This window comes from Eriocheir sinensis, chromosome 67 (genome assembly GCF_024679095.1).
Source record: "Eriocheir sinensis breed Jianghai 21 chromosome 67, ASM2467909v1, whole genome shotgun sequence".
Classification (NCBI taxonomy): Eukaryota; Metazoa; Arthropoda; class Malacostraca; order Decapoda; family Varunidae; genus Eriocheir; species Eriocheir sinensis.
The window spans coordinates 693,293-716,878 of record NC_066575.1 but is presented as its reverse complement, the minus strand read 5'-3'; the positions used below and the strand labels follow the sequence as shown (position 1 = coordinate 716,878).

Below are 23,586 nucleotides of genomic sequence, written 5' to 3'. Positions count from 1 at the left end.
CTACTTACTGCTCCTAGCTGATATTTTTACTATAGTTGTTTAATCATTTTTCCCTTTTATATTTTCATAACTTTGGTCACTCCCTGATTGTCGTTTTTGCTTTTGTAGTTTTGTCGTTTTTGTTGGTAAGTATTTATTCTCATGCACTGGTTGTCGCTGCTAGTGTTCTTTACTTGGTACATACATTAATCAGATTTGGTTGCAGTCGCCTCTTCCTTACTGTCCGCAAACGAAAATTCCCTTAATCATTTCCATTTGGTATTTGATTAGCCAGATTTATCATTGCCATTAATGTCGTAGCTTTTCATTCTTATTTGCAGACACCCAAATCCAAGGCTTACCCAAGATATCTCGTTGTTCATCCCTTGCATCATAAACTCTGAAACAGACTTCATTCCACTGCTTTGCTCCTTCCTATGACGTGCTCTTTTACGAGGGAGTATTAAGACAGTATTTTGCGTAGGAGCAGCGAGAAATGGGCATATTTTTATCCCTCGTTTAGCTCTTGACCTTTTTCCTTGACCACAGAAATAAAAACAACAAAAGTTCTCTATCTTCCTCAGTTGGTATACCTTGTGGTTTTTGCTTCTTTACATTCTTTATAACATTTTCCATATTTTCCTCCACTTTCTATTTACCTGTCCTCTTTAATGAACTGTTTCTGAAGTGTAAGGCTGAGGAGAGGCGAGGCTGAGGCTGCAGCGGCGAGTCTGGACGAGGCGGTGAAAGTGTGCTCACAGGCTGCCAACTTACCTGGGGCCACGCGCACACCTGGCTCGTGGCTCACCTGTGAAGGCCGGGCATTACCATCATGTTTTCTTTCTTACTTTTTCCTTCATTTTTCTTTTCTATATTTTGTTTATTGCTTAGTGGGGGGGGTTTTCTCGTCGTATTTCCTGTCTCATTTTCACTTTACAATTTTTTACGGGTTTTTTTCCTCCAATATTCCTAATCTTTTTTTTAGTTGTTTTCCTCAATTTATATCTTGTGTTGTCTGCCTTTTTTTCGCTTTATTGAAGACCTCATTCTACAATACTTATCTCTGTCTCCACGTTCTTCCTGACTTTAATTAATAATCTTGTGGCATATTTCATGTGAATATTTATCAATTATCTTCACTCCTTCACCTCTTCTACCTTATTCCCTTGAGATGTTCATACTCCTTCGTGTGAGTCAGGCTTTTTTTTTCATTAATATTTTCAAAATAATTTTCTCTGTCCTTCTCCTGTACCTCTGAATCATCATTTTCTTACCTGAAGTTTTGTTAATTATTTTTTCTCTAACCTCTCCTCGTCTTTTCTTTACATCCTACTTTCTATTCCCACTTTGTTTGTCTATTTTGTTTTACCTTTTTTACTGACCTTCATACAAGTTAAGCGCTTCCATGGAGCAGTGCTTAGCGTGCCCAGCTACTAATTCGCGGGTCCGGGTTCGAATCCCTGTCCGGGCAGTCAGCGTGTATCGCACCCAGCTGTTCATCCTTCCTTTCAGTCATGTCGGTCCCGTGGTCATGGATTCTTCACACCACACTCAAGAGCCAGTGCGACGGAGATGAGCACCGGAGCCACGCGCAGCTATAGTGTATTCACCCCCAACTATATCTCACCTTCCACGCACAAGCTTACTCCATCCTAATCTTCCACCGATTTTCCTTTACAGCAATGCATTCTATTGTCTCTGGGGGCAAAGGAATGTACAAAAATAGCGATAACATTTTTTGAGCATTTATTTCCCTTTAAAACTTTTTTCATCTCGTGTAGTAAGTAACGTAATAAAAAATGTAGATAACGATAGTATGGAAATAAGAAAAAAATGGAGATACCGAGAGAGAGAGAGAGAGAGAGAGAGAATAGTTGGTAAGTAGACAGCAGGAAAATAAAAGGAAAAAAATAAGAGAACAGGAACAGAAAATCATGAGTATATAAAAATTTCAGCTAAAACAAAAACAAAAATATGTAAGATAGAGGAAGAAGGGAATGAAGGAAAGGGGAAGAAGAAAAGGAGAAAGGTAAAATAGGGAGAAAGTGTGTGGAGAGATGAAGAGGAGGAGTGAAGATGAGGAAAATGCAAGTGATGAGGAAAAATGTACAATATGAAAAAAAAGGAGAAATGAAATCAAGAAGAAAGCAGGGAGGAAATAGACGAGATGGAGAAAAAAATACATGAAAGAAAACGGAAATAGCAATAGTAATGGGAGGAAATGCAGGGAAATTAAGAATATGGAAGAAGATAGGGAACAGAGGGAAAGGATGAAGATAGAGAAGATAGGAAATAGAGTGAAAGGAAAAAGATGGAAGAAATAGGGAATAGAGGGAAAGGAAAAAGATAGGGAATAGAGGGAAATTAAGAAGATGGAAGAAGATAGAGAATAGAGGGAAAGGAAGAAGATGGAAGAAGATAGGGAATAGAGGGAGAAGAAAAAAGATGGAAGAAGATAGAGAATAGAGGGAAAGAAATAAGATTGGGAGTAGAAGGAAAGGAAGAAGATGGAAGAAGATAGAGAATAGAGGGAAAGGAAGAAGATGGAAGATGGAATGGAAGAAGAAAGCAAGGAAATAGAAAAAGTAATAGAGATACGTGGGATAGGAAGGGAGAAAGAGAGGAATGGAATGGAAGGAAGGAAAAGGAATGGGAACTGCACCAGGACCGCAAGAATTTGGGTGGTGCGTTGTAGGCAATGAAGAGGAGGAGGAGGACAAGGACGAGGAGGAGGAGGAGGAGGAAACAGGGGTGAAGGAGAGAATGGAGGAAACAAGGTGTGAAGGAAAGGTACTGTCGGAGAGATTTTTGCCTTGCCTAAAGAGGGAAATGAAGGGTGGAGAGAAAAGGAAGAAGGAGGGAGGTAAAGAATAAGGAAATGAAGAAGGGAAGTAGAGAGTGAGAGTGAGAGAGACGGTGCGAGAAAACAAGCTGAAGAAATAAACAGTACACACACACACACACACACACACACACACACACACACACACACACATACACACACGCGGGAGTGTTTTTGTTTAACATCCCGGAATGCAGCGCCTGGCCGATAAGATGATCCTGAGGGCGATAAGATTAGAGTCGAGGCCCAGTACGGGGTGTGTGTTTTGAGACGCTGTTGCTGTTGCTGGTGGTGTGTGGATTGTTCTTGATATTGTTTTTGGTTATGGTGGTGTTTTTTGTTGTTTTTGTAAGGTGTGTGTGTGTGTGTGTGTGTGTGTGTGTGTGTGTGTGTGTGTGTGTGTGTTTGTTCCCAGACTTTTGTTATTTATACTATTCATTCTCATTCCATCTGTCTTCATTGTGTTTGTCTCTGTGTGTGTGTGTGTATGTGTGTGTGTGTGTGTGTGTGTGTGTGTGTGTGTGTGTGTGTGTGTGTGTGTGTGTGTGTGTGTGTGTGTGTGTGTGTGTGTGTGTGTGTGTGTGTGTTTTGGGGGGGCGATTTTCAGACTTCTATTATTTCTATTATCCTTTCTCATTCCATTTGTCTTCTTCCGTGTGTGTGTGTGTGTGTGTGTGTCATGCATTATATACCAAACTTTGTGCTTGCTAAAAATATATAAAAAATCTAACTCTCTTGCAATGACTGGGCTCAATAATTTTTTCCCATTATTCTTGCTCTCGCTCTTCCTGTTTCGATGCAATGCCTTATAAGAGAACGAAAAATTAAGGAATGAAAAGAAGAAGTGGAATGCGTGTGACCCTGTAAAGTGACATCCGATACAAGTATTGCTCCAGAAGAGAAATATTTATACAATAACCCAAGACTTTGTGGTATCTGTGTGTATGTGGGTCTGTGAGTGAGTGTGTGTGTGTGTGTGTGTGTGTGTGTGTGTGTGTGTGTGCTACGTATTATGTCTGAGCCTTTCTTCCTCTTCTTTTTATTTCCATTCCTACCGTCTACTTGTCTTACTTCCCACTTTCTCTCTTCTCTGTCTCTTTCTATTCCTCTTTCTTCAGTACCAAAAATAAAATGTTTCAAGAATTTCCTCCGCGTGAAAAGAAGCAGGAGAGAAGAAAATGGAGAAGCAAAGATTAGGCTCATCACGTGAAGGAAGAGAATGATTAAATGAAATACAGAACTGTTACTTATTAGAAAGCGTGGAAAATAGTAAAAGGGAGATACATAGAAAAAAGTGAGATGAAGAAGTGGTAAGGAAGATTGAAGGAGGAGGAGGAAGAGGAGGAGGAGAAAGAGGAGGAGGAGGAGGAGGTTACTCTCGTGACTCAGACGGCTTATTCACACCACCACCCAACACCACCCAAATCACCACCACATCCACACTCACCACCTCCACCACCACAACCATCATCATCTCCACCACCGTCAATTGAATAGTCTGTAATCTCACTCTTATAAAAACAATTACAAAATCCTGGTTTCTGGGTTTTCTCCTCCTCCTCCTCCTCCTCCTCCTCCTCCTCCTCTCACCTTTGCTCCTGATCAATTAAGGTGTTGTGTTTGCGCCTTCCTCGTCTTCCAGGATGCGTGGCGGCAGTTCCCCAACCCTCCCTCACGCTTCCCCGAAACATGATAGTGGGATTTTTTTTTCTCTCAACCTTGAACCCTTTCTTTTGTGGTGGGTTTTCTTTACTTTATAGCACTTTATATTGTTTTATTTTTAAGTTCATCAGTGATCGTTTTCTCATCTTAGTTTTCATTGCCCCCTATTAGTGTGTTTATTCTTAGCGTATGAAATAGTAAAAAATAATAATAATAATAGTAGCCTAGTTTTAAGGACAATCCCGCCCATGACAAAATCTAACTTGCAGAACACCCAAATTCATTCATTCATTCATTCTCTCTCTCTCTCTCTCTCTCTCTCTCTCTCTCTCTCTCTCTCCTTTCTCCCCCTCTCCAACTCAGTGAAAATAAAATATATCTTATTGTGTTTTACTCGTAAATATTTAGTTCCGTTCTTCATTTGAAAACTAAGAATTTTTTTTTTTTCTTTCTTCAGACTGTGGAATCTCCCAAGACGAAACGTTGCGCCGGTAAGTAGTCTTAAAAAACTTATTTGCAAATAAACTTACGTTATGACTAAATTAGTTACTGTATTGTACGATTATCTTTTCTGTGTAACAAAAAGTAATTATCAGGTTTTTACTTTAATGTGCCTATTTTACTGAAAAGGAATCGATTATCCAAGACCTAAATTAAAAAAAAAGTTATAAAGAAGTTATCGGTGAGGAGTCCGTCGACGAAAAGTCAGGTCGACAAAATGTCTGTTCGGTAAAGCGTCCGTTCGGCGATATGTCCGTCGGCGAAACGCTCGGCCACGCTCTTTCCCCTCTCTCTTCCAGTCCCTCCCACTCACAGTTTATAAGCGTTCTTCGTCCTCTTCTTATTCTACCCTTGTCAACCTTTTTTTTATTCCACCCCTTTCATTGTTCCTTTTTTTTGTTCTCTTCTTCCAATTCTTCCACCCTTTCTTTACACAGTTCATGAGTTTTCTTCGTCTCTTTCTTGGATGTTGTTCTTTCAGTTTCGCCTAAGGCCATTTTCATGCTGTCAGCTGTCTTCATCCCTACCTTCAACAACTTTTGCCAGAGAGTAGCATGAACCAAGCAGGGGGATAGATCATAATGTCCCTCTAAAAACTTCCAGAGCCACGAACAGACTTGGCCGACCACCCTTCAAGAGAGAGCCTTCCATCGGGTTGGATCTGAACGTACTACACAAAAATCCAAGCACCGTCATTCCGTCCCGTAAAAAGAAAAAAATGCATATACGGTAACTAAGGAAAAGATTAGAAAGAACGGATGAAAAAGAAGCTGAAGAAGAATTCCGAACATCTCCCAAACACCTCTGCAACGCCTCCCGGAGATACAAGTAAACGTAAGCCGGGAGGAAGAGCGAGGTGCCATGGAGGGAGCGGCGGCGTGTAATTACGGTGCTGGTGCATAACTGTGGCGCCGCTGAGTGCGCGCTGTGTGGGTCCGAGGCGGCGGGCGTCAGGAGGATGGATGGATGTGGCCGAGATAAGGGCGGAAGGGACCTCCTCTGATCCTGGACGTGATATGCAAAGTGAATGGCGTGTTTTCTTTATCCTGCCTCCTCCCCGCCGCTCGCCTCCCACGCCGGGAATACGTAAGTCGGGGTCGGCGCCTGTAGCGGACCATTAGCATGAGGAAGCTGCCGAATATTTCACGCGAGGATGTTTGTTTGATGTGCCCAGTGCCTGCTCTTACCTTGCCTCACCCACCCAGCCACGCCGCACCCCTGCTCCACTCCACCTATCCACCCATCCACATCCACGCACAGTTAGTTGGATGTGCTCGTTTTCCATGCACCTTCACTACCCCCGAACCAATATATCTCACATAACTCTCTTCACCAGTCTGCTCCATGTCTCCAGCTTTCCACCATCCAACAAATTTTCCGATGTTCCCCCTTCCCTCCCCTGCCCGGCTCGACCCACTTAACATGAACACTGCTTGATGATGTCGCTTCCCGCCTCACCACCTGCCTCACTGCACCTAACTCACTCTATATTAGAGATACAAATAAATAAACACACACACACACACACACACACACACACACACACACACACACACACACACACACACTTATTCTTCATCACTATCTCTTTCACCTTTTTTTTCCTAAAGTCTCACATATGGTACGCTTTCATTCATCGTTGTACTGTTACCTTGTCTTTTTCTCTTCTCTTAGCCTTTTCATTTTTTTATCCGATCAATAAATTCGTTAGTCATCGGTATATCACCTCCTACGCCTATCGATATTTCCATATTTATCAACCCATATTTTTTCACTCTCTTCCCTCGTTACTCCTTTCTTAGTCAGTTCATCACTCCTTCCTCCCCCTTCTCTTCCTGTCCTCACCCTTACCCGTTACACTCCTGCCTTGCTGAATATAGATCCCAGATACGATGGAGTGCTTGTAAAGTGTCGTTCTTCAGGTTAGGAATTCTTAAATAAAATTGGGTTCCACGTACCCCATACTGCTTTGGTTTCCATTCCACTCCTTATAGAATCCCGGTTCGTAGTCTCTCGCCATCTACAGGGAGACTTCACGGAGATCTCGTGGGTGGATAAACACTGACCGAACCTCTAGAGTGGCGTTAAAGGGTAACCTAACTCTGGCATAACTCTCCACATAATTCCTCCCTCTCGTTTCCTACTTCCTTTTTGAAGGGCCGAGTGTACCCCAACAGCAGAGGCCAACCCTCCTCTCCCCCTCCGTGAAGGGGGAATCACGCCTGACCCAAAGTATAAAGAACGACTGACCACGAGACTATCTATGCAGCCAACGTGTTACCTTCATGATGCTTCATTCGCTCAACCTTGACTGAGAACTTGTGGAGGCCTATTCATTAGCAAAGAGTCATTTAATACAATGGATATGGCGATGTTAAGAACCTCCAAAGGCTCTGCAGTGAGAGATATGAGACTCTCACTTATGTTCAAATTGTCAGTATTAGAACTGAAGTTTTATGAGCTCCTGATTGAGGCTTCTATACCTTAATCTTAGAAGGAAAGTAAGGGTGTGCTTTACCATTATTCCTTCTGCATTGACTAACAAGGTAATTATATATGACTTGGGAGTGCATCATGTTGTTGAGATCAGTCATTTAACTATAAAAAAAAGAAAAAAAGTCTTACCTCCGCCTCCCTTGTCGCCAGGATCACAGCTCTCAAACGAAAGGGTTCATTAAGACGAAGTTGGGTTAAGATAAGGTTGAGAATTGAATGCACGAGGCTGGGAGGAGGAGGGCAAGGAGAAGGAAGAGGAAGAATTGGAGGAGGAGGAAGATGAGGAGAAGGAGGAGGAGGAAAGAGGAAAAGGAAGAGGCTGTATTAGTAATTTTTAAAGTATGATAATATGAAAGGAGAGAGAGAGAGAGAGAGAGAGAGAGAGAGAGAGAGAGAGAGAGAGAGAGAGAGAGAGAGAGAGAGAGAGAGAGAGAGAGAGAGAGAGTAAAAAGCAAACATAGGCATCAAAATGGAAATGAGAAAGTAGGAAAGGAACAGGCGGTGAAAGAGGTGGCTAGGGATGTTAAAGAGAATTGATGGGATGAAAAGTAGGAAAATAGGAAGGGAAGGGAGAGTCTGGGGTAGAAGAGGGAGGAAAAGGGAGGAAGGGGGGTTAGGGGAGTCAAGAGGGTCCCTTCCTGCCTCGTTTTGTCTCCCTTCAAGTGCTTACCTTCCTCTCCTCTCTTATTTTTCCTTCCCTTTTTTATTTTTTTTCTTCCCACGTGACCATTTCTTCTCCTCCTCGAGTCCTCCCAACCTCCGCCAAATACTTGTTTCCTATTTCAGCCTCAAAGATTCATCCTCATTCTATCACCTCTTTGTCAGTCTCTCTCTCTCTCTCTCTCTCTCTCTCTCTCTCTCTCTCTCTCTCTCTCTCTCTCTCTCTCTCTCTCTCTCAATTTATAGTATCTTTTTTTAATTCGCTTTCATATTCTTTATATTTACAATTTTTTTTTTATTCTTGACTAAATACTGAAGAAAAATATCTCTCCTATCTCTTCTATCTCTCCCACACACATGAGCTGCTTATGAATATCCTGATGACGTGAAGTTCAAGTTAATGATTAGCTTAACCTGTCATTTGTATCTGTCAGGAAAAGAGACGTGGAAGGAGAGAAAGAGAGGAGGAGAAAGGAGGCAATAGTGATTAAGACGAGCAAATAATTTTGATGTGTGTAAAGAGCGATCAACCTCCTCTCCTCCTCCTCCTCCTCGTCTTTATTTTTTCCTCCTCCTCCTCCTCCTCCTTTTCTTGTTGCTTCTTCCTTTCATATTTTTCAAGCTTTCAGCACGAGCGGCAGGTCAGGTAAAAGTAAACGGAAAAGCAAAAGGAAAAAGAGAAGAAGAAGGAGGAGGAGGAGGGAGAAGAAGAAGAAGAAGAAAAAGAAAAAGAAAAAGAAGAATGGAAAGGAAGGGGAGAATTAGTGAGAGGAGGAATAGGAGGGGGAGGAGAAGGAGGAGGAGGTCAACGTAGAAGAGAAGGAAGTGAAAGCTTTCCAAGTGAAGACGTCTGTGATCATTATGACCCCAACTATGGCAGTGTTCCTGAGAGAGAGAGAGAGAGAGAGAGAGAGAGAGAGAGAGTACCCCCACTCTCTTTCTCTATCTCTCTCTTACTTACCTCCACTTCCTCCTCTCTTCAGGTATCCTCTTGGCAGCGTGACAAACGGAATCCCTCACCGTTACGCTTTCCTTCTCCTCCGCCTCCTGCAGCTGCTGCTGCTGCGTATTCTTCTTCTTCTCCTTGTCCTCTTCCTCCTCTACCTCCAGCTGCATTTCCTCCTCCTAGAGGTAGAGAGAACAACTGTTCCCATGAAGACAAGGAGAACAAATAACTGGGATAATCATATCCCAAGTGATGTTATATATCTAGACTTTCAGAAAGCCTTTGACAAAGTGCCACACGAAAGGCTCCTCAAGAAACTTAATTCGGCGGGGTTAGGCAACAATCTGACAGCGTGGATCAAAGACTGGCTCACTGGAAGAAAACAACGAGTTGTACTCAACGGACAGGCCTCCGAGTGGCTCCCGGTCACAAGTGGAGTGCCACAGGGGTCAGTGCTGGGACCCATACTCTTCATCATATATATCAACGACCTAGAACTAGGATTAAAATCCAAGCTTTCAAAATTTGCCGACGACACAAAGGTGGGTGGGAAGGCCCTCACGACGGCAGACTGCGAAATTATCCAGAGAGACCTGGACCAGATCACTCGGTGGTCAGAAAAGTGGCAGATGTCCTTCAACACTACCAAATGTAAAGTAATGCATATCGGATCCAGAAACAGCAACCACACATACCACATGGGGCGAACCACTACATGTAGTGCAAGAGGAAAGAGACCTCGGGGTCACAATCAGCAGTGACTTGAAACAAACAAAACACTGCAAGTCCGCCTGTAAGAAAGCCAATACAATGCTTGGGTTCATAGCGAGGAACTTCGAATACAAGACGCCGGGAGTTATGTTATCCTTGTATAATTCGCTGGTAAGGCCCCACCTGGAATACGCCGTGCATGTTTGGTTTCCAAATTGAATTACTTGAGAGAGTACAGCGCCGCGTCACGAAGATGATACCATCACTGAGGACGAAGCCCTATGAAGAGCGACTCGAGCGACTCAACCTCTTCACGTTGGAAAAGAGACGACTGCGGGGAGACATGATACAAGTCTTTAAGTACCTGAACAAGCTCAGCAACGTTGATCACTCCAAACTCTTCACGCTACAAACTAACCTGAGAACAAGAAACAACGGAAAAACAATTCAAGCAGAGCGATGCAACACCGACATCGGCAGGAGTTATTTTTCGAACAGAGTGGTTCGCCACTGGAACAGCCTTCCTGCAGAAGTGGTTAGCGCAGAGACCATCAACTCCTTCAAGAAACGCATTGATCGCCACTTTGCTGCATCGGGAGTGAACTAAACGTATCCAAGAGTAGGTACACAAGTGCTTTAATCCTTCCCTGCAAGCCACTCCTATGGCAAACGGATTGATTAAATCACTGAAAGCAGGCAGCCTAGTAATGAGCCAACAGGCTTTCTGCTGCCTGCTAGTCCATGTTTCCTCCTCCTCCTCCTCCTCCTCCTCCTCCTCCTAGTCCACCTCCTCGTCCTCCTCCTCGTCCTCCTTCTTGTCCTCGTCCTCCTCCTTGTCCTCCTCATCGTCCTCCTCTTTGTCCTCCTTCCTTCTCCTCCTCCCCTCATAGTTATCCTCTTCTTTCTCCTCCTCCTCCTCCTCCTCCTCCTCCTCCCCTTCCTCCTCCTCCTCCTCTTTTTACTCCACCTACTATTCCTCCTCCTCCTCCTCCTCTCCCTTCTTCTCTTTCTCCTCCTCCTCCTCCTCCTCCTCCTTCTCTGTGCCCGGCAAACTGCGTGCCAGAAAAGGTAAACAAAGACCCACCACCACCACCACCACCACCACCATCACCACCACTAACACCAGCACCGCCACAAACACCACTCCTACTATCACCAGCGCCACAATACCATCAGCATCATCACCACCACCGCCACCACCATCACCACCACCACCACCACCACTACCACTATCATTATCACCAATTCCCCAACTACAATCAGCACCACCACTAACTTCATATCGACCCCCCAAACTGGTACCACCATCACCACCTCCTGTTTTTCTCTAGGTTCCTTTCCTAACAAACGTCAACCGTCAATCGTCGATCATCCTCTTTTTAAATCTATAGAATTGTTATGTATTGTTAGGCTAGAGATAAGAGTAAGCACATGAATACTAGGCTTATACGTACCTTGCAAAGTCTCTCTTCCTGGGTCATTCCCTATTCCAATAATACCAATAAGCAATTATCTGTTGTGATATTTTAGCTTTCTTTTTTACTACTTGTACAATTTAATTTTTACGTCGCTGCCTGTTGCGCCGATGGTCGGTTCTTCAGGTGGGGCCTGCTGGTCAGCCCAGTCCGTTCTGGCGCAGGCGAGTTATTTATAATTAATCTCGCATTATTACATGCTGCCTGCGGAACTCGTTCTTGAATCGCTTGGACGGTTTCCTCTAGAGTCCGGGTTGATGGGTGGTCTTCAGGACACGTCGTCCATCACACACCCAACACATTAATTTTCTTTTAGTAATAGTGTGTCCCAAATAAGCAAATAAGACACCAATTGTATGTGAGGTTTGTGTTTTTTTTAAGTAAGGCGAGAAATAAAGAAACCCCTGTTTGTTTTGCGGTGGTGATTACTGACCTCTCTTAGTGAGGAAGACTTGGCATAGGATGATGGAGTCTGCAGGAGGACAATCTATTTACAGTTTCCCAAAACCACTTACTTACCATCTGTCATCCTCCCTAACTGTTGCTTCAAGTGTAGAATGTTTTGTTCTTGCTATGGATGACGAGGAGGAAATGGAGGAGGAGGAGGAGGAGGAGGAGGAGAAGGAGGAGGAGGAGGAAAAGGAGGAGGAGTGAGAGAAGTCTGGTGCTAATGAGGCGAAATGAGGCGACACACGGGTGGAGAGAGGACAGGGGGATGGGCCGGCGGAGGAGTGGCTCAGAAGGAGGAGGAGGAGGAGGAGGAGAAAGGGGCGGTAGTAAGGGTGGTGGCGGCGACTGGAAGACTCAAGACCACAACAAACTCCACCTGAAGCCTCTTTGTCTGTCTCAAATGAAACGCCGGTGGGCCCTGAGCACACACTCGGCCCCTCCCCGCCTCTCCCCACCCTATCCCCACCCTCCCGTACCTACCTCTTCCTAGCCCCCTTTCCCCATCCAAACACCACCCGGCCCCGCCCCGCCCCTCTCTGCCATTCCTGGAAACCACGAACCATTGAGAGGGCTTCTGGTGGCGGCCGCGGAGCCCTCTTTTGGCGCCTCGCTTGGTGACGGCTGGAGGGCCTGACGGAGGAGCACAAACAGCCGGGAGTATTTTTGTGTTCCTCGTCCCCGCCGCTGAGTCTGGAGGGGACGCGGCGCCGGCGGTCTACTAGTGGAGGAGGAGGAGGGAGGGGAGGGGTTGGTGAAGGGGTAGAGTGGGAGGAGGAGTAACAGAAGGAGGAGGAGAAGAAAAAGGAGGAGAGTTAGCGGGCGCCGTTTGTTGCTTCTATTCATGGTGGTCTTTTGCAGTGAATGTGTGTGTGTGTGTGTGTGTGTGTGTGTGTGTGTGTGTGTGTGATTGGAATGTGTTTGATTGCCGCGTGTCATGTGTAAGGAAGGAAGGAATGTGTTGCCGTGTTGTGCTAGTATTGCATTGTGTTGGACATGTGTTGTGAAGTCATTCTTGGGCTGGCATTCCTGTGTGTACGGTGACCTTGGTGCTTATGTTATTGAAGCACTTAGTTGTATTTCATCTTTAAGGATTAGTGTGTTTCATTGCCGATCTGTGTTACGTAATGTGTTGAAGTTTTGGTGGGACACTGTTGGACGAAACTATTTTTTTCTGGTAGTTTTCGGTGTGCTATGAAATAATTTGCTAACTGTTTTTGTCGCAATTCATTAAATCACTAATAAAATTACTTTTCAAAGCCCTGCATTCACCGCGTGCTGGACGACGCGGGTTCGAATCCCCACGCTACCACCTGGGATTTTTCAGTCACCGCCAGGTGGCCTAAGACTACCCACATGCTGTCCTGAAGACCACCCATCAACCCGGACTCTAGAAGAAACCGTCCAAGTGAATCAAGAATGAGTTCCGGGTGGCAGCATGAGCGAAGAATAAATGGCACCACTATAAAAATTGCCTGCGCCATGACGGGCTTGGGCCGACCACCAGGCCCCTGAAGAAAGCCTACCGGCACTATAGGTGAACACGTAAAAAAAAAAAAAAAAAAAAATACTGACGTAAATATTTACGAAAAAAAAATCTCGAAAAAGAGTGATTTGCGACGGCAAAGCAAAACTGCAATGCGTTCTTTGGACACTAAATCCTTCATGGAGTGCCAAGGTGTTCGTGGCTTTGAGACGGGTGACAATCTAGAATAACACCGAAGTTTTTATACTTTCAAGGTTAAACGGGAAAGTCATGTGGTATGTGGGCTTGTTTTCATTGAGACTGGGATACAAATGTAAGTGTGTTTTGTTGCTTATGGCGTTCCTTATAGTGGAGGTGGTGACGGGGGTGGTTATGTAAGAAGTCATTCATAAATAAGATTACTCTTTGATGTCGAGTTTTCAAAAAGGATAAAAGTCTAAATAGTAGGCATATATAATATCACGTGTAGATTTACCTTCAACAGAAGACTCACTTTTGAATAAATACCCGAGTGCCTCGCTCTGTAAGCTTAATCATCCTTCAGGCTGCCGAATTCTGTGGAGCATCCAAGTCTGTGAGAGCGCCAAAGTCCGGACGGTGGTCAATTACTGCTTTGTGGATATTTTTTTCCGTGTTTACGGCAGGGATCGTGACACGCCAAGCAAGCACACCCTCAAGTCGTTTGAATGAACCTTGAGGCGACTGTGTGTCTGTGGAGGATGAGTGAATGGGGAGGAAGTGAGTGAATGGATGCCTGAGGGAGTGAATGAGAGAGGGAGGGTAGGAGTAAATGGGTAAAGCAAACATACGTTATTCCTTTCTCTCTCTCTCTCTCTCTCTCTCTCTCTCTCTCTCTCTCTCTCTCTCTCTCTCTCTCTCTCTCTCTCTCTCTCTCTCTCTCTCTCTCTCTCTCTCTCTCTCTCTCTCTCTCTCTCTCTCTCTCTCTCTCTCTCTCTCTCTCCCCATTTATTTCCTCCTCATTAATTCTCATGCACGGCCTGTTTGTGAGTGCGCTTGCGCATGCTCTCTCTCTCTCTCTCTCTCTCTCTCTCTCTCTCTCTCTCTCTCTCTCTCTCTCTCTCTCTCTCTCTCTCTCTCTCTCTCTCTCTCTCTCTCTCTCTCTCTCTCTCTCTCTCTCTCTCTCTCTCTCTCTCTCTCTCTCTCTCTCTCTCTCTCTCTCTCTCTCTCTCTCTCTCAAAGTGAGTGAAAGATATAAATTGCCCACGCCGATAAGAGAGAGAGAGAGAGAGAGAGAGAGAGAGAGAGAAACTAAACTATTACTCCCCAAGAGACAAAGGGAAACAGATGCTGCTTGATATTGTTGGAGTCGCCGAGGACACGTTTGGGTCTGGGCAGCCACCGTGACTCCCTCCACCCTCTCACCCTCCACCCCCTCAACCCCACGCCTCCACCCCAGCTCCCTACCACCCCTTTCGTCCTCCCTCATCTCTCCCTTCGTCCCCTTCCCTCTCCCTCTCACCTCTCACTCCAGACCCCAACACTCCTTCACCTCCCCCGCCCTCACCTAACCTCCCTACCACCGTCTTCTCTTCCTCCCCTTCTACCCCATCTCTACCACCCCCTTCCCACTTCCCCCCTTCCCCCTCACCCCCCACCTGGCCCCAATCACCCGCAGTGGGCAGTCTTAACTCACTACCGTCCGCCCCATCACTCTTTGCCAAACACGACTTCGATTCCCGTTGTAGTGGCGATGGTGGTGGTGGTGGTGATGGTAAGGGTGATTTTGTTATTGGTGGTGGTGGTTGGTAGAAGTAGTAGTAGTAGTGGTAGTAGCAGTAGTAGTAGTAGAGAGAGTTTGGATTGAAGTTAGTACTGTTAATGTAATGGTGGAGTTGATGGTGGTGATGATGGTGGTGATTGTGGAGAAGGGATTGTAATGATGGTTGAAGTAATAGTAGAGGGGATCGTAGTTAATGCTGTACGTGGTGATGGGGTAATAGTGTTGAGAGCAGCAATAGTGTTCGGAGGAAAGGGTTTTGATAATGGTGCTTTTGAAGGGATACTGAAGTGGTGTTAATTGTGATGGTGATGGTGATGGGAGGGGATATTGCAGGAGGAACAGGGGAGTTGTTGGTAGTCGGTGCAGTCGTATGGTAATGGTGTTGACGGTGCTGGTGGTGGTGGTGGTGGCGGCGGTGGCGGTGGTGGTGCTTCTGATGGTGGCGCTTCTGACGGTGCCACAGCGGGAGGTAAATTGACATGTCAGGGCGTGATGCCTATCTAACTCTCCTCCTCCTCCTCCTCCTCCTCCTTCTCCTCCTCCCTCGTTTCCCCCTCCTCCCATTTACTTTCATCCCCTCCATCTCCCTTTCCTTCCTCTCCTCCTCCTCCTCCTCCTCCTCCTGAATCTTCATACCCGCCCTTTCTCCTTCTCGTCCTCATTGTCCTTCTCTCTCTCTCTCTCTCTCTCTCTCTCTCTCTCTCTCTCTCTCTCTCTCTCTCTCTCTCTCTCTCTCTCTGTGGTCTATTTTCTCTCCCGTCTCTCTCATTTCCTCATTTTCTGTCACTTTTCCTTACAAAATTAATTATCCTTTTTCTGCCTTTCGTTTCCTCTTCCTCCTACCCTATTTTCCTCCTGCCGTTTCCTCTGTCTCTCTCTTCATTAGCACCCTTTCCTTCTCCTCACACTATTAATCACTCTATCACCTCCTTTTCGTTCCCTGTCATTCTATTCTCTCGTATTTGTCCTTCATTCTCTCACCTATCTATCCTCCCCTCCCTCCCTGCCGTTCCCCCTTTCCTCTCCTCCTCTCCCTCCTCTTCCAGCTATTCTCTCTCACCGTTACCTTTTCCCTAACGCTCCTGATCATTAAGAAAATATGCATATCTAAGTTTATCTGTGAGTGCATCAAGGTTGTGATTTATATTCATCATTCTCTCTCTCTCTCTCTCTCTCTCTCTCTCTCTCTCTCTCTCTCTCTCTCTCTCTCTCTCTCTCTCTCTCTCTCTCTCTCTCTCTCTCTCTCTCTCTCTCTCTCTCTCTCTCTCTCTCTCTCTCTCTCTCTCTCTCTCTCTCTCTCTCTCTCTCTCTCTCTCTCTCTCTCTCTCTCTCTCTCTCTCTCTCTCTCTCTCTCACACACACACACACATCTATCTTTCTGTCTATCAATCCCTGTTTATCTGTCTATCTCCAGTGTTACCGTCTATCACTTTTCTTCCCTATGAACTCTTGATGTAGAAATGCTTTTGAAACGATTCAGAAAGTGTATGGCTGAGTTCGAGTGTTCTTTGAGTTTCTTCTATTTGGGTCAATATTCTTTAGTCATATTTAGCCTTTATTAGTGTTATTTGGCGTTACTATTGGAAAGGAGTCATAGGGTGTTAATTATTTGTTTATTTCTTTTAATGATGGCCCAAGTTGCTTTGAGGTATATTTTGTAATCATTGTTTTTACTATCTTGTTATAGCAGTGCATTGCAAGTAACTCTTGATTTATGTTAATTAAGGCTGAAGTTACAGCAGCTGTATATAGATCAACTTACAGTGCATAGCTCCTTTTTTCCTCCTCCTCCTCCTCTTCCTCCTCCTCTTCCTTCCTCTTTCCCTCTTCCACCCCCGCCTCCCTTCCTCGTCATCATTCTTTCCCCTTCTCCTCCTCCTTTTTTTTCTGCCTCCACCCCGCCACCTCCTCCTTCTCTTCCTCCTCCCTCTCCTCCTCTTCTTTATCGTACCTAAATCCCATGAATTTACAATAATTTTTTCGCACTTTTCTCCTGTTATCTATACTTTCTTCCCATAGCTTTCAGTGTTAACGGATTATGCCTAAAGTCTTTTTCCCACGGTTACTTTAGATATTAATTGGAGAACAACGATAATAAGCTTAATGTTGGTTATTATTTATAGTATTTTTTAATAGCTCTTCTCATTCTCACTCCTCCCCAAAACCCCTCTCTCCCAAGCCTCTGCCCTTGTGACATAGTTTATCCTCAACATTCCAGCAAGATTCTGCAGCCTCATGGTCCTTGCACCTTACAGACCCTCCCTCTTTAACCCACATCTCCCTCAAGAATCTCGTCCCAAGCCTCCTCTAGTTTGCCCTCCAGTTCATCTCCAGCACTCTCTCACATTCCACTGCTGTCAACTTCACCTATTTCACCTTACTCTTACATTCCATTCCTATCATCTCTACCAAGTCTACCATACTCTCCCTTCACGTCCCATTCCAATCACCCTTGTCTAGTTCCCCATACCCTCCCCTCACATCCCATTCCCATCACTCTACCAAGTTAACGACGCTCTCCCTTCACGTCCCATTCCAATCACCCTTGTCTAGTTCCCCATACCCTTCCCTCACATCCCATTCCCATAACTCTACCAAGTTAACGACACTCTCACTTCACATCCCATTCCAATCACCCTTGTCAAATCCACCATGCTCTCCCCTCACATCCCATTCCAATAGCTCATTCCCATCACCACCACCCAGCTCCTCCTATCCCCCCCTCAACCCCATACCTATAGTTTTCCCCACATCTCCTCAATCCCTATCAAATCCTTCATTACCTCATAGCTCAACCCCATCACCACCACACAACCCATTCAATCCTCCCCTCACCCCCAATACCTATAGTCGCCCCCCCCTCTTGTTCAACCCATACCAAACCCTTCATCCCCTCAAACTTCATCACCCTATCCCCTACCCAGCCCGTCCTTACAGCTCACCCCCGCCCCCCCCGCTCCCTTTCCCGCCCCCCTCAGCATCCTGCCTCACTTAGTCACAGTTTGCAGGCCGGCAGCCTCGTCAGCAGTGAGGGGTGTTTGCCCACTGCTCCAGAGGCCTCTCAAGGACCACTCTGCCTCTCAACGCTGCTCAGGGCGGCTCACTCGGCCCGTTTAGGCGTATGGCTGATGTATGGATAGTCAATGGACTGGTGCCCCCCTCACCCTCACCCCTTGTTTCTCCTCCCCTGTTCTTTTACGGCCTCCTCGTCCTCCTCCATTTGCTTTTGTTCCATCTCCTCTTTCATGGCATACATCCTTTGTTTCTTCTAATTCTCCTCCCACTCGTTCCCTTCCCTCACCTTGCCGCTCTGCCCCACTTCCTCATACTAGTTCACTTCTTCCTCTATTTCCTTCTTCTTTCCCCATCTCATTCTCCCTCATCGCCCTTTATTCCTTAGTTTTAGTGATTTTTTCTTAAAGGGACTGTGAGATGGAGTTTTCGTGGTTTCGACAATGACGGGCTCGTGAGGATTGCTTTTCTTGTTTATTTAATATTTCAGAATGACTTTTAATGTAACTGCCTAATTGATGTTTGATTTTAATGCAATTAGTTTAAAGCTATTTATTCAAAGATCATTTTTTTCTCCCGCAGTGTTGTGTGAGGCTCAATTTTTGGTTAAGAATTAAAAATAAGGCTCCTTCACTTTCAAATGTGATAGTATTTTTGTAGGAGTGCGAACATAAGTCAAATATTTGATGTATAGGTGTGTGGGACATAGAAGGAAGTTGAGAACGACTCTTTTAACCTATGTCTTTCTCCCTATCTCTCTTTACATTTTCTCCATATTTCCATTCAACATCTTTGTCTTATCCAATCTCCTCGTCCTCCACTCATACTTTATTGCTTTTCTCCTCCTCCTCCTCCTCTTCCTCCTCTTCGTCCTCCTCTTCCTTCTCCACTTCTTCCTCCTTCTCTTCCTCCTTCTCTTTTTCCTCCTCCTCCTCCTCCTCTTCCCGCCTCGCATCCCAAGGAGGGCAGCGGGTCTGGTCAGCCCAAACACGGGGACAGGTGAGGATGGAGGGCTAATTGACAGTGTGGCGGGACGCGGACGGTGCATAAGTGATGGATACCTGGCCGCTCCCACACACCTGCCTGCCTCTCTTAGTCCCATTAATGCTTACGTTTTATTTATCTTTTTTTTATTTCCTTTCTTTCTCCATTTTATTACTTAACGTTTTTTTTTTTTTGGATGTATTTTTTTGTTTCTTTTTTTTGTGTGTATTTCTTTTCTGTTTTTTGTTTTTTTTTTCTTGTTGTTGTTGTTGTTGTTTTGGCTGCGTTTAACATCTCTATATTTCGATGCCTTTTTTTCTATTTTGGTTTCGTTATTCCCTTTTCGAATTTTTTTGTATACGCGCAAAACTTTGTCAAGAAAGATGAGCAACAAAAAGAGGAGGAGGAGGAGGAGAAAGAGGAGCTGCAGGTGGAGGAGGAGAAGAAGGAGGAGGAGGAGGAGGAGAAAGAGGAGCTGCAGGAGGAGGAGGAGGAGGAGGAGGAGGAGGAGGTGGTGGAAGTGGAGGAGGAGGAAGAAGAACAAGAGAAAAGTAGAGGAACTAGAAGAAGAAGATGAAAAAAAAGAAAAGAAGAAAAAGAAGAAGAAGAAGAAGATAAAGGAGATGAAGAAGAAGAAGAAGAAGAAGAAGATAATAGAGGAGATGATGCAGAAGAAGAAGAAGAAGAAGAAGAAGAAGCAGAAGTAGACCATGGCTAGGATGACGAGAACGAGAAGAACAATATCGAGAACAAGTTGAATGAGGAGAACAACGACGAAAATGAAGAAAAGTAGGAAAAAAAAAGCACCAGAAGGAAGAAAGAAAGAATTGAGAAAATGGAAAGAAGATGAAAGAAGAAAAATACGAATAAAAAAAGAAAGAAAAAGAAAGAAGAGAAGGAAAAACAGAAAGTGAAAAAGGAGGAAGAAGAAGAAATGGAGGAGAAGGGGAAATAGAACAAAGGAAAGGAGGAGTAGCAGTAACAGAAGGAAGAAAGAAAGGAATCATAACACAGAGATGAAAAAGAAGAAAAAAAATAATGACGGAAAAAGAAAAAAAATCAGAAGGAGGAAGAAGATATGGAGAAGAAGAAGAAGTAAAACAAGGAAAATGAGGACTAAAAGGCAACAGGGGAAAGGGAAGGAGGAAAAAGAAAGAAAGAAAGACAGAGAGAAAGAAAGAAAGAAAGAAAGAAAGAAAGAAAGAAAGAAAGAAAGAAAGAGAAAAAGAAGGAAAGAAAGAAAGAAAGAAAGAAAGAAAGAAATTAGAATATGGAGAAGAAAAAGAAAAAAAAATAAAAAAATAGACAGAAAATTAAAAGATCGGAAAAAGGAGGAGGAAGAAGAGATGGAGGCTGAGAATAGTAAATAAAACAAAGGAAGGGAGAAATAAAAGAAGCAGAACAAAGGAAAGAAGGAGGAGCAGGAGGAGGAGGGGGAGAGGTGAGGGCCGCCGCCGCCAACTTTAGGCAGTCGTGTTTTGGTCTCGACGCTCGTCAAGGCTGCCCCGCCAAGGCCCTGTGTGACTCCACCATCATGCCACTGCCTTCACACCAATGCCCAACCCTCCTCGTCCTCCTCCTCTTCCTATTTATTCTTTTCCTCGTTCTCCTCCTCCTCCTCATCCTCATCCTTCTCCTGTTTTTCCTCCCTTTCTCATTTCTTTACTATTCTTTTTCTCTCCATCTTCCTTCTCATCTTCCTCCTTCTTCCCTCTTCTTTTTCTTCCTACTTTTCATTTTTTTTAATCTCTCTCTCTCTCTCTCTCTCTCTCTCTCTCTCTCTCTCTCTCTCTCTCTCTCTCTCTCTCTCTCTCTCTCTCTCTCTCTCTCTCTCTCTCTCTCTCTCTCTCTCTCTCTCTCTCTCTCTCTCTCTCTCTCTCTCTCTCTCTCTCTCTCTCTCTCTCTCTCTCTCTCTCTTCATTTTCCTCCTTGTCCTCCCCCTCCCTTTCTCTCTTTTTCCTCTTCCTCTTTCTCTTCATTTTCCTCCTTGTCATCCTTCATCGCTTCCTCCTCCTTATTCTCTTCTCCTGCTCTCACTGTTCCTCTTATTGTTCCTCCTTCTCCTCTTTCTCCCCTCCTCCTCCTGCTTACCTCCTCTTTTGAGTCTATTTTTGCTGATTTTACTTCTCTTCCTCCTTTTTCTGCACTAAGTTTTACAATCTAAATTTTTCGTCCCATAAAATTGGTGTCTCCCTATCTCTTGCTCCCAGTCTAGATACTTCTACCTCTCTATTTTCTACTTACCTCCGTTCAAACCCAGTCTCTCAGCGTCCCGTAGCCTCCCCCTACTTTCTCCTGCTAATCCGACCTCTTCGTTCCTTCTTTTTCCTTCCCCTACTCTCCAACTTCCCCAGTCTCCCTCTACCCCTGAGTCTCCAGTCGTCCCTGAGTGCCGCCAAAAGAGGGCAGTGACAAGCAGATACAGGCACTGACGCCCACGTTATCTCACTGACACCTTCATGACGCGGCACCTTCGATCAGGGGCTGTCTGGGGTCCTGAGTGAAAGGTATGCGTCTGCCCAAGCCCCGCCGCCAACATGCCCCAGCCCCGCCGCCAACATGCCCCAGCCCCGCCGCCAACATGCCCCAGCCCCGCCGCCAACATCCCCCAGCCCAGCCATTACCATACCCCAACCCCATCAATCAGTTGTCCAGCCCTGACTTGCTTTGGCTTCGTCCCATCACCTCCAGCCGATCAATCCGTCCCCTTCACTTTAGTCCTTCGCATCAACCTACAAATCGTGACTGCCTAAGACCTCGGTATCTCACGCGTTCACCCTCCCACACATCACGCCACACATCTCACCTTGCTCTAACTATTCTCTACACATATCCAGGTCAGCAAGTAAGGACAAAACCTCTCTCTTTGTTATTTATATTTAGAGGCACACTCACCTAACACACTCGTCTCATTACGGACTGTACCATACCGAAATTATGGCCGACTTAACCTTTTCAAACACATATAAACGTCATACTGCCAAACGGTCCAGAATCAGGTTTTTGTAAGCTTACGAAGGCACCTTCTCTTAGCGTCCCTTTTTAACAGCGAGCGGGTGAAAGGATCGATCGGTCAGCCTCGCCGTAAGAGTCGTGTCGTGGGAGGAACATTTCACGACCCAGGAAGGACGTTGGTCAGTGCGCGGCTCCTCTCGTCTCGCGTCTTGGGTGTGGTGGCTAACGGGGCTCAGGGACGTCCTTCTGGTACACCCTAAAGGAGGCAGTAGGAGGGTGAAACAAAAAAATAGAAAAAAAAATCCCCTTAAAAATCGATCTGAAAAAAAAGGAAAAGATGCCAAAAAAGGAGCGATCAAATTTTGTGATTATCCTTCGTGATGGCGCTAAAGACGAGGAAGAGGAGGAGGAGGAATAACTATCTGGAGGAACTACAGAAGGAGGGGTAAGGAGGGGAGGAGGAGAGGAGCGGTATGAGGAAGAAGGATGACTGAGAAGGGAGAAAAGAGTATGCTGGTATGAGGAAGGAGAGAAGTCAGAATGTAGAGAGAGAGGAGAGTTGAGAGAGAGAGAGAGAGAGAGAGAGAGAGAGAAGTACGGGTGAAGAAGGGAGGAGGGAGACGCTGAAGGCTTAAAAAGAGAATAATACGAGTATGCATGGAAGGAGGGAATAATATAAAAAATTAAGAAGAAAAAAGAAGGGTTGAGGACGAGAAGGAGGATATTGGTATGAGGAAGAGTGGAAAGAGAAGGGAAGAGGAGGGAAGGAAATAGAAAGAGGGAGGAGGAATAAAGAGGTGTGTGGAGTGAAAAGGAAAAGTATTTGAAGGAAAGAAATAGGAGGGAGGAAAGAGGAAAGAAGAGGAGGGGAACTTCTTTGTGTTACTTTTCGGCCGCGCTCTTTTGTCTCCCTTCGTGTTATTGTTCTCGCCTCGCGGTACCGTTGGTCCTCGTCACTGCTTTCACCTGCATTTTTTGGTCTCTAGGTCCCATAGTTCACATTCCATTTAGTCTTTTTCTCTTCTCACTCATTTTCATATTATAATTCAGTGTGTTTATCATACAAACCCGAAACCTTTATCAAATCTTCCTGATGACCACCAATCTACCCGGACTGTAGCGAATCCCTCAAAAAGAGGATCAAGTGCATGGAGCTCCGCGGAACTGCATTAGTTTAGCATGAATGGCATCACTATAAAACAATTGCCTATGTCCCTAACGGGCTGGGGCCGACCAACAGTTTCCAGCATGACAGTCTATCGACACCATAAGTCAAAAAAAAAAAAATCATCATACGTCTGGAGGTATTTATTTTCAACATCATTGTAATTGTTTCACTTTCTTCTCAAACCTTCCTTTTCATACTTTTATTATTTTTCTCTTAACGTTCATTTAATCGCTCTTTAATCCGTGCCAGCTCCTGCATATACCTATCACTCCCTATGCAAACTTTTATATTCTCCTCCTTTAGTTAATACGATTTTTTTTTTCTTCTTTATCTTTACTTCCTGGCTTTTCCTCTGTTTCGCTTAGTGTCGGTACACTACGTAAGGGCTCCAGGGGTCAGCCGAAGCCGCTAGTGGCGCGGGTGAATATTATTTATAGTGGCAGCCGTGATATATGGCTGTGATATATGACTCCTGCCTGGCACATGATGGCCCCCGGTGCTCCTTTTGACCGTAATCGCTG

General features: G+C 45.1%; 1 long non-coding RNA gene across 1 annotated transcript in view; it reads left to right on the top strand.

Moving 5' to 3' along the window:
* LOC126987899 (uncharacterized) overlaps positions 1–23,586 on the top strand; it is a 380,175-nt gene that overhangs the window by 231,607 nt on the left and 124,982 nt on the right. Inside the window, exon 6 of the long non-coding RNA XR_007741271.1 lies at positions 4,941–4,974. This is a non-coding gene — a long non-coding RNA (uncharacterized LOC126987899). The remainder of the gene's footprint in view (positions 1–4,940; positions 4,975–23,586) is intronic.